Source organism: Lissotriton helveticus, chromosome 4_1, assembly GCF_964261635.1.
Source record: "Lissotriton helveticus chromosome 4_1, aLisHel1.1, whole genome shotgun sequence".
NCBI classification, from domain to species: domain Eukaryota; kingdom Metazoa; phylum Chordata; class Amphibia; order Caudata; family Salamandridae; genus Lissotriton; species Lissotriton helveticus.
Genome location: NC_136063.1, coordinates 1,884,084,747 through 1,884,096,921, shown reverse-complemented (window position 1 = coordinate 1,884,096,921; position 12,175 = coordinate 1,884,084,747).

Genomic DNA, 12,175 nt, shown 5'->3' with positions numbered 1-12,175 from the left:
TTATTAATAAATGTTATAGAGCGCGTAGTCACCCGTGAGTATCCCAGCGCTAGGAACAATTAACCAGAGGGGAGTGAGGGGCAAGGAGGTGAGAAGGGGATTTATGGGAAAAGGACGGTTTTCAGCCTCTTTCTGAAACGTAGATAGTTGGGTTCTGTTCTGATCTCGCGGGGGAGGGCGTTCCAGAGACGTGTGGTATGAACCGAGAAGCGATTTACTGAATTGGTAAGGAGTAACGGAACGAGTACACCTAGAAGGTTCAGGTGACATACAAAATTAACAATGAAATCGTTCCAGTATTTTTCTAGTATTTTTCATGTATAGAACATATTATCTCACATTTGGGTTTTTTTTTGTTTGCAGTAGCATTAAAATTTAGGTCCTGAAGAAAGGAAGGCCACATGGCCAATAATTGCTGAAACATGTCGACCACGTTCCACGGCTAGACAGTTTATTAATTCCCCTGTCTTGGCTATTTTTTAACCTTGGTGTCAGGAGCTGTACTTTAATAAAATATATTTTTTGCTCTTCAAACCAATTTTACCCACTTTCCTTATCACTCTTGGTATTACTTATCCCTAGCACTGCACTCTTTTTTACCCCACAGCCACGTTGTGAGTATATATCTAACTCACATCAACCATCCTTATCCCACAGGAGGGCTAGTCCTTCTCTGTCGGAGCAAACAACAGGTTTGGTGTTTGTCCTCGGAGCCCCAAATGATGAAGGGCGGTTCCGAGTGGTGACTGATGGGTGCCAGAGACCGGATACAAACCTAACTTGGTTGTTATAGTTCTCTTTGTTTGGCTTTTTGGTAACCACCTCTGTTCTTGGTAATCACCTTTGAGATTCTGACCCTCTAATACTTTTGTGATATATGTAATTGGGGCGTGTATTAAGAGCTGGTCAATAAATTGCCCTTGGGTCCCCCTTAATTATATTTGTTGTTGATGAACCGAGAAGCGTCTTCCACCCGTCCGGGCCTTCTTGACTCTGGGGATGGTGATGAAATGTTCCTGGTCGGAGCGAAGAGCTCTTCCGGCTTTGTACGGTATGATGAATTTAGCTAGGATCGGAGGTCCTTTGTTTTGCAGAGATTTGTGGGCCAGACAAAGGGCTTTGGGATAGGGACAAAGGGATAGTAGCAAGATTTGGTCTTCTGCTACATCTTTGTAGTCCACTTGGCCTACTACTTATTATCGGCCACATGATGTGGTTTGACCAGGTCGATGGATACGAACCTGTTCTCTTTTCTTCCAGCAAGGGGCGGCAGTAACACTGTTCTTGATCCGTGGATTGCTAGTACAGGTACTGGTTTTCAGTAAGAAGGCCCAAATTCCTTCTTATCCGTGATCTTTTCTCTGACTAGATGCTCACCACTGAAGTGTGACGATCGAGGTCCTGGACAAGCATTCTAGTACCAAATAGGATTTCATATGGAGTGATTCCACCAAGAGAATATCTTTGCAGATTGTTAAGACTACGTTGGACACTTATTAGATGTTTGACCCACCCGTCATCCGAGTCTAGTACCCTAGCTGTTATAGATTGCTTTATGTCACGTTTTTTCTTTCCACAACCGAATTTCCCTCAGGATGGAATGGACTTGAATACCGCAATGCACCGCCCAAATTGGCCATGGCCTCTTTGTAAGCTTGAGAGCTAAACGCAGGACCCTGGTCAGAATGTAGCATGCCGATTGCGTATGTGCCGATAAAGACTCGTAAATCTTTTATAACAGTTTGGGCGTCAGCCGAGCGCTGAGGCCACATCCAAATGAATCTTGAGCATGAATCCACTGCGACCATGATATATTTGTAGTTACCAATGGACCACAGTGGTCCGGGTAAACACATGCTAATAGTTTATCTGAAATTACAAGGGGCATCTGCGCCGGGCGTTTCACTGTTGAAACCTTCAATTTTTTGGAAGATTTCACATTCCAAAATGTAATTTCTGGTCTGTTTCCTCATGCGCGGCCACCAGTATCTTTGCTTTAATAATGACACTGTCGCGGAAACACCTGCATGTGCAGAGGCAAGCCCTTCATGTGCTGCTAAGATTAGTCCTAATCTGTGTTCCATGTTTGGAATTACTCTATCCCCCACTCCAGGGATTTGAGCAAAAGGAACATTATTTACATCAGTTATATATGAGTACTTGAGTGGAAAGACTTTTGGTAACGTTTACTGCTGTCTTTTTTGGAAGCGGCAACGGCCTGCATTATTTCGCTGTCTACTTTTGTTTTTGAATGAGTGATTGCAGCTACGGAAGCCATTTGCACAGCTGCCTTCGCGGCTTCATCAGCCAATGAATTCCCTGCAACGTGAATGCCATCATGCTGATGACTCAGTGTATGGATCACGTGAGTCTTTTGTAGTTCTTTCTGTAACTGAATTACTTGTTACCAAAGCAACTTCTGCTTGATTGTGCCACCTTGTGCATCTTTGAAACCGTTTTGGACCCAGTTCTGCAAGTATTCATTGTAAGACTGTACGCAGTAATACGAATCACACACTATGAGTGTGGGGAATACGCGATTGGTATTTTCAAGCGCCATCTTGAAAGCTTGTAGTTCAGCTCGCTGAGCTGTACAGTCTCCGAGAGATTGTGTTTTTGTCACCATAGGTCGGAATTAACCATCAAGCCAGCAACCTTTAACGATTGCGCATGCAGCACTATAAGCTTGTTTGGAATTGGAATTTGGAATTTGGAAGCGGTTTTATAGAGCGCGTAGCTACCCTAGGGCGTCCCAGCGCTGTTGATCGATCTATGTAACCAGAGGGGGAGAAAACTAAGGGAAGAGCCATGTTTTGAGTTGTCTACGGAAGGCCAGGAGGTTGTTAACCCCCAATTGCGGGTTGTGCTGATCCATCTGTATAAATTATACATCCGTACTGTTCTAGAGGCAGAATGTCAGTGGGCAGAGGACATTCTAGTTCGTATTGTAGAAATTCTTGTGTTTTCAAGTAGGGGTCAAAAACGTATTCAACGTCTGTTGCAGCAAGAGAGTTATCCCATTGAATCCATCTTGGATGTAAAGCCTTTACATTTGGAATGCTTGCTTTTGTTACTGCCTCTAAGGCAGGTACAGGAGTTACAACCATTATGCGTTTACCCTGTGCAAGAGCTCTCTCTTTTACTACTTCAGTTTGAACAGCTGTCAGAATTTTTACTGTTGAAGTGAATTTCATTTCAGTTTGTGTGTACAGCAATTGGTACTTTTTCACCTTCATTAAAGGTTAAGTACGTTAATCCGCATCTGCCTGGGATTATTCTGATTGCAAGGTTGCGTACGTTTACCCATGTCTGTCAATGTGTTGTTGCTAACATGTCTGTTTGCACTGAACGTACAATTTCTGTTTGTTTTTTAGTCCAATTTGTTGTTTTAAAATCAGGTTTGATTAATTCGTAGAGAGGTTTAACCCTTTCTGCGTTGTTTAGAATATATGCTCTTCCAAAGTTCAGGAAACCTAGAATCAACTGTAAGTTTTTCAGCGTTTTTAGAGGTTGGAGCTGCGCACATTTTTCTAAAAAGTTGGCTGCCAGGCTTTTGCCTTCACTTGATAACTTGTATCCTAGAAAAAGGACGTTGAGGTGGGCAATTCTCAATTTCTTAAAGTTGAATTTGTACCCTTCAGAGGCTAATCCAAGTATAATGGTATTCACTCTATTCAAGTTCCTGTCCAAATCATCGTCTATTAGATAGATGTCATTGACATAAGATAATGCCTCATCATCATACGTTTGTGTTACTCTGGCTGAAAATAACCCTGGACTATTCTTGAATCCCTGGGGGAGACGACAGAAGTGACGCATTGTCCCCATAACTGAGAAAGCGGTCAGATTCCTGCTTTCAGGTGCAATGTTTTGACAGAAAAAAACGTTAGACATATCTGATTTGGTTTTATATTTTTTGCGCACAATGTTATTCATCAGTGCTACACTGTGTGCGTTTTGTACTGCAAAAGTTTTGCAAAACAAGTTTAAATGTCTGTAGTCCAAAACTAGACGATATGTATTGTCTGGTTTGGAGATAGGAAGCAAAGTATTGTTCATGGACGCGGTGCATGTTTCAATCACCCCTTGGTATTCAAGTTGATCTAATATCTCCCTGACCTGTTTTTTAGCTTCTTGCTCTACTGGATACTGGCTCTGTGCAGTTGGTTGTGTTTTTAACTGGATTTTGTGGTGGGGGAATCCTTATCCCATCCCATATGATTTTTATATAATGCTGGAGCCTGGGCTACTGCCCATTTTCTGGCATAGGTGTATTTTAAATGAATTGGAATATGAGTTGAGAAGGCTGGCATAATGATGTCTTCGCCGTGTGGGCACTCCCTAACACATTTTGGTGGCCAGTATTTTTCAGCTAGAAGAATATCATAACTCTTGGAGAGCTTCTCCCAAAAGAGTGTTCTTATTTTCCTAGTTATGTCCCCCTCCATCCGGAGCGTTACTTTATATAACTTATGTGGTACACTAACCTGGTATCAGCTGTTTCAACTTGTATACTCATTTAAGTCCACTGTCTATAGATGATCCTTCAAGATCCTGCGAGCTATGGTGACCTCTGCAGCGCTGTCCAGCATTGTCTGGGCACACTCCCCATTCTTGAGTTGTGTCCTCAAGATCTTCGGCATGTCTGATTTTTAGACCTGCTACCTTCTTTTTGGTGAATTGAGCTTTCCTATTTTTTGAAACGTGTTGATCGTCTTTGTACTTCACGCGTTCCTTTTGTTCTGATCATCCTCTTCTTTCCGATTTCTATGAGGAAGTCTGAAAGGTAAGAGAGGAACGTCTATCAGTATCTTGATATCCATCAATTTTTCTCAGGTTATCCCTGTTCCTGAGGTTATACCTCTTTTCAGAGTGCTCCTTTTGAGGAGACCTACCTCTGGACTGAGAACGCTGATCATTAGAAGTTTGTTTAGTATTTTCCCACTTCTTTTTAGGAGTAGTGAGAGTGTTTTTAATAAACACCTTTTCAGGACTTTCTGTTAGTTGGGGCTTTACTGGTTTCCCACCCAAACTATCTCTTCCTAGTTCTTTGTAGGATTTTTCAATTATTCTGGCCAGTTCATATGGTTGCTCAGTGATATAAATTTCCCTTATATTTTGGCGGATCGCCACGGATGCTGCTTCACCTTTAACCGCTACCGCGCTAGCGGGTTTTCCCGCTGTGCACTGAAGATTCGAAAATCGCGGGTTACGTGACAAAGCCAGCTCGTCATGCGCGTAGCGCAGGTAACGGCCATGACGAGCTGGCTTTGTCATACGCGTCGAAGGGGTTAATATTAGCTAATATTATAGCTGAGACCTGTTTGAAATCTTTTAGTAATTTAATACCCAGAATTAAAGCAGGCTCTGCCCCGTATTCATTTTGAATATGTTTCACGACGTCTGGTATTACCGCCATAGATGGAACACCATGTATTTTTGTATAAATTGCAGCAAAGACTGTACCCCAAGTGTCGCAGTCCTCCAGGTATCGTGCGATCCCCATTGGTAAACAGATTGTTAAAATTCAGTGTATCTCATGAGGTGTACTGTCAGGAAATACTGCCTCGATTTGAATAATTTTTTGAGCTATCCAGAATAGAATTTGTTCCCTTTTTGTGGGTAATTTACCAATGACTGATTGTATATTCTGTGGTGTGATTTTATTTGTGTTACCCGGGTGAGGGGTTTGTTGTGGAATCCTTATAGGAGGTTGGACTGTTAGAGTCCGCATGACATATTGAACTATTTGTCTATGTATTTTTATTAGTTGTTTTAGATGAACTAAAAGTTCTGCACCTGTCATTTCTTCAATGTCTGGGTGTGGTGTATAGCTGGCTAGTACCAGCCATGTTGCTCCTGGTCTACCTAGTGGACCGAGCCTTATATTGTGATTTTGATGTTGTAGGGCGCGTTTAAACCAGAGCTGATGCTCTTGGTGAGTTACGTATTCCGTTGGAGGTTCCTCTACTTTGTAGAAGTGGAACACATGTGTTACTGGATTTGCTTCAGGGAAGACAAACCATGAATAGAATACCTCTGTCTGCCGATATTTGTGTGCCTCTATGACAAAAATTACCCTACCACCTCTAGGTGATAGTGTAGTGTAGTTCCTATATTCCCAATAGGCTCTGCACATTGGAATAATATATACAGCAGTGTAGACATAGGACTGAGGTCGACTAGGTCTCTACTGACTTTATTAGACTTAATTAGTTTTGGCAGATAGCTCAGAGGTCACTAGAAACTTTCTTGAATGTTCAGGAAAGAGTTAACTCTCCGGATTTAGACAAGAAGGGATTAGCTTCTGACAACCGCATAAACATGACAACTTTGCTCCCTCAGAATAAAGAGTGTATCTCCAGAGTCGTGTGAAAACAATAGCCAGCTATTTCACTCAGTCATTCCTGCGTACTTAGTTTCACCAGAGTGCAGAGAAATAGAGAGACGGGCGTTTTCAATAAAAGGGGTTATTTATTGAGCAGTCTTCTTTCTCATGCAAGAGAAATGAATTGCCACAATTGCAATGCTTATCATGAAGTAAAGTGCGTACAGTAAAAGGAGTATTATGAAATAATACTGTAAAAGCATTGATATGGTTTCTTAGCCATATGATACTTTAAAATGGATAAAATATATACATACATAAAAACATTGACTAACGTACTCAACTGGTGCTTCTAAATACGCCTACCCCGGTGTACCTGACCTAAGCCTAATACGTGGGAAGGAGTAAGTAAGTAGCAGTTTAAGTTAAGTTGTTTTTTTGCCAAGGAATCTGAATCAAGAATTTTCTTGAAGGTTTAGTCAGCTCTGTACCTTGGTAATAGAATGTAGGAGGTCTTGTATCTCTCTCTCAGGACTCAATATCCCAGCAACCCGCAAGGGTGACTGGAAACACCGGAGCTGGATTTTCTCGGCTGGAGAAAAAGACAGTGTCTTTCTCAGTGCGTCAAAAGGGGAGGGGCGGCGTCCTTCGGCTCCTCGCATCAGCTGGGCTTCTGGCAAGTAGATAGCCGCTCTGCTCCAAACAACCGTGTGTTTGCTTAAGGCAGCGTTGGTATATTTATACCTGAAAGGTGCCGGGTTTGACGTAAGGTTGGACATAAGACGTCACTAAGAACTAACAGTTCTTTCTGGACACTAGGAGTTCTTGTGCAAATCAAAACAAGAGCAGGGGGATTTCCCGGGCTGCTGGAGGCTTGGTTTGTTTAAAGAACGCGTTGTACTTTCTAGGCGTCTAGGGGAGTAGCCGTGCCGTATTTGGACTGCATGGGCTATTACTAAATATGGATATGATTCCTATGCCTTTATAAGGATATTATTTATTATAACCATATAAGGGCATAAATCGGGAATATCGAATTAGGGTCCTAGATAGAAACACAACACCCACTCCACGTATTAATGTCCATCATTACTAAAATCTAAGCAATATTAAACATATAACGATGCATGTGTGTTTTCCAACCCACCTCAAAATACATAATTCGCATTTGAAATGGTATATGGTAAATACACGAAAATGAGTATTGGTACTGTACGCTTTTCAAGCAGTGTTATGATTCAGTTAAATGCATATATATATCAGCTGAATGAATTGCGAAAATTACACAAGAAATGGCTCTAAATACAGAAGAGAAGGTTGAGACCATTTCATCACATATTTATGCAAATGCTGTACATGTGCTAGAGGCTGAGGTAAAATATTGTCTCTAGTTATCCTAAAATAGAAGCTCTGTTCTCTAAGAATAGTTCTAATTTAAGCAGAGTACCTTGTGCCAGAAAAAGGGTAAATGTTTTGGAAGTGAAAAAAAAAATTCGCTTTCCGGGGAAAAAATAGTTCCAAATGTTTTCAGTAGCTTTTGTTTATCAAAACTGAAGGCCGTATTCAGAGTTCAGGGAACGCTGTGTGCTCATTGTTTTTAAAAGTTATTCTCGTTGTTCAGGGGAGAACATCATATCAGACAGACTTGCAAAAAATTTATCTACAACATCAGGTGAAAGTTTGACCAAGTTCGAAAATGCCGAAATTGTGCATATGTGAGAATGATGTCAGGATCATCGATGTCAGGATCAGCAATGCTCACAGAAGGTTGTACCTGTGTGGTGCTGCTTTCATCTCATACTCCACTGCCACCTACTCGTAGTGGTGAAGTCTCAACGAATGCCGTCATCAGAATAAGTAACCGCTGGGGACAACACGATGCATGAGTCGTTACCGGATCTAGCAAGGTATCTATATCCATTGGTACTGCTGATGGTAGTGTAAGACAGACGTACAACACGCATTCTTCTCTGTATAGCATACATCGAAGCACAGGTAAGATGCAATCTTGCCAGATTGGTCTGAATGAAAGAAACCAAGTTGTATTCAGATCTCTTAGCCGGGCTAATCCGAGGACTTTAGTTATGCGGTCCAGGTAGCGTATACCTAGGATCGTTTCTCCCATTGTTGCTGGAGTCTTGTCTGTGGCTTGGCTTGCCATATCGAAGCAGAAGGATAAAAAATAAAATTCCTACTACGAATCCCAAAAGTAGAGGCAGACCGCCAATAACGAATGGACAAAATTCGGGAAAATGCCCAGAACTGTTTCAAAGGGTGCTAACAGTCCCAAAAAAACTGTCTTAAATAGATGTGCGATGCCAGTGGTATCAGACATGTTTAAGATTTGACTTAACATTTGTACGAAATGGATGGGGCAATTTGTTGATAATAGGGAATGTATCTCTGCCGCTGTCCTTGCAACTTGCAGATCATACGTCTCTTTGGACGAGGTTAAAGGCACAGTTGTCTGTAAAAGAATGGATTTCATTCTGCTTAAAGTATCAATTCGAATAGAAGAGATATTCAAAGAAGGCCAAAACGCAGCCTCCATGTCTGGATTGCTGTGTGGATACAATACTTGCATACAGCAAATGAGCCTGGAAGTGACGGACACGAGATAGGCTTTTCCTGGCACCATGCCACAACAGCTGTGGTCACATATTAGAACATAACTGCCGTTGGAAAGCTGTCTGAAAAATTGATCTATCTGTTTTGCAGGAGTGCCATGCAGGTGACATGAAAGGTTATTTGAAGACCCTTCGCAGGCTCCATGCAAGTTAATACCTTGACACAGAAGTGTACCACTTAGTGATTTTTTACAATTTTTACCACTAAGGAATACCTCCTTTTTTCCTTCACTATAACATTTGTGTGTATAAGGTAAATCCCAATTTTTTTGATGTATTCTTTACCCAACCTTTCATACTGGCCCGCTGGTATATACTCTTGGCAATATTTGAACTGGAAAGTTGTTATCGGAATTGTAATCGTTCCGTGTATTATCCATTCAATGACAGGTCTTTCTGACATTGTCAATGTTAATCTCTCAAGTTTTTCAATGCTCAGAATTGTATAGTCTGCTCCTTTTTGTGGCAAACTGATTTGTTTATCAGTAAGGTTAAAGATAGAGAATAATGACGTTGTGTTGATTAAAGGCCATGGCACGTAGCCTGAACGCAGATTTTGCAACGTCCAGCCAAGCTGTACAATAGAACGCAATAGAGACTGACCATGTTGTTACATTAGTAAGTCTTGCTCTATTATATCAATAGCAGATGATACAATGCTGTCCAGTGAATATATTCTGGAGGACAGAGTCATTAACCCATTGTCCACTACAGAAAGTGATTTTTCCAAATTAATACGATCAATTTTTCGTATTTTTTCAGCTGTTTCAATTTGTGCTACTTTCCAAGCCTCGTTGTATGCAGCGTATATACCGGCTGCTATGAAACGTTTTTGACGCTGTTTGCCTGGTCACAGTATGAAATCACGCAAGTCAACACCATCTTTAAGTAAAGTCAAGTGTTGCTTAATTTCAGCCAGTGTGGATTTCTGTAGCCATTTAAGGCATAATTTCCCTACACTGTATGTTGTAACTATCCCTGGATGTTGTCTCTGGGAGTATCTTGGGTCTGGCCTGTTCTGTTTTAACCCCTGTGTTTTGTTCAGGAATCTATCTTGACAGTTATTTGTGTCTGTGGGCCAGATCAACCATTTATTTCCAATCAGGATGTGTTCTGTTTTGGTATAAAATATGGGATACGTCTATCTCAACATCTGTAATGCTATTACTATCAGGTATTGGCTTCGGAATAGACGGTTTATTTAAGTCTTTTATCTAAGCTAGGCCAAGACAAGTAGTTTGTTGAATTGTGTCATTCAGAAATATTATTTGTTCTGGGATCATGCAGGCCCTAAATAATGCTTCTAGGCCTTGTACCTGCCATTCTTTTGAACCCCAGATGGTTTTTGTTTCAATGTTGTTTTTTCAAAATTCAAAACCAAATGTAGACATTTTGTCATAAAATTTTTCAGAATAAATCAATTTAGTATTTGTCAACATTGTTTTCATTCCTGTCTTATTTAACATTTTGAAATAAAACGTTTCTGGATCACTGTTGTTAAACCCTGAGAAGTATTGGAAGTTCTCATAAAATGTTTTCGAGCTGCCTTTTGGCGGAGTTGGACAATGTTCTCATTGGTTATAAGTAAAAACATTTCTAGGCTGAGCAGTTTTATGCAAATAGTGATCACCAAAATGATTATAACAATATAACTCTTCATAATTTGATGAACCCTGCAAATAATCATGTTCTGTGAATTTAGCTGACATTACTAAATCTGACATCATATTATTAATGTTTTCAAAGTCCCAATCATCAGCGAAAGTACTTGGTGTCACAAAGTCACTTAAGGAAACCTTAAACTGGTGTGGATATTTCAAGAGCTCAATCGGGCCAAACATTTCATAATCCGTTTGGTTCCATGCTACCCCACCGGGTATTGGATTGGCTGTGATGTTCACTGATGACAGTTCTCTTTTCTCGATGTGAGAAGATGTTTGAGGCTTTAGGACCAAGTTGATGTTCTGACTTGCTGTGTCCATTGTACTATATTTTCCATCAATTAATTTTCCCAAACATAGAATAATGATGAGCCAAAGCAGGAGGAAAAGTACACCTAACACAATCCAAAATTCAATCCATGGTGAAATCAGATATGTTTCTTTCAGTTGGTGAAAAAGTTCAGTCACTTTGTCTTTAAAATTTTTTGTTGCTGGCGTTTCTTCAGGCTCGCTTGGATCTTCAGAAAAGTCATCGAAATTGATGAAGTAGCCATATGCAGTTCTGTCCATTGTTGGAATTGCTTAAGGATTTTCAATTGCTTTTGGATCTTTCTTTGTTTCATTAGCATAGTCTGAGGCTACATCGTTGTAGATTGGTGTTTCTTGACGAACTGTTGCAATTTGGGTTTCAAGAGGCACAAGTTCCATGGCTTTGTTGCATAGTCCTTTTTTATTCACTGCAGGTTTATCAAATGTGATTAGTCTTTCAGTTTGAACCTCTTGGATTGTAGCAAGATTTGGTCTTCTGCTATTTCTTGGGAGTCCACTGGGCCTACTACTTAGTATTGGCCACATGATTGTGGTTTTACCAGGTTGATGGATACAACTCGGTTCTCCTTTTTACCAGCAAGGGGCGGTAGTACTACTGATCTTGTTCCGCTGACAGCTAAGACAGGTACTGCTTTTCTGTAAGAAGGCCCAAATTCCTTCTTCACCACGATCTTTTCTCTGACCAGATGCCCAATCTTTGGAATCCAGACAGGTCTTGCTGGGACAGGTAGTTTTTCTTCAGTGGCTGTTGGTTGTTGCTTTAACTTTATATTACTCAGACTTCTTCTTGTTTCATTTAGGTCCTGTAAAACAGCCGAACGGTCTTTGATATCAAAGGCTTTTTCTTCTACCACTGAAGTGTGACTATCTAAATCCTGAATGTGCATTCTAGTACCGAACAATAGTTCGTGTGGAGTGAGACCTTTTAGAGAATTTCTTGGCAGATTATTAAGACTACGTTGGACACTTGTTAAATGTTTGACCCACCCATCACCCGAACCTAATACCCTCGCCGTTATAGATTGCTTTAGGTCCCGGTTTTTTCTTTCCACTACTGCATTTCCCTCAGGATGGAATGGAGAAGAGTACCGCAATGCAATGCCCATGCTGGCCATGGCCTCCTTGTAAGCCCGAGAGCTAAACGCAGGACCCTGGTCAGAATGTAGCATGCCAATTGCGTATGTGCCGATAAGATCTCGCAAATCTTTGTATAACAGTTCTGGCGTCAG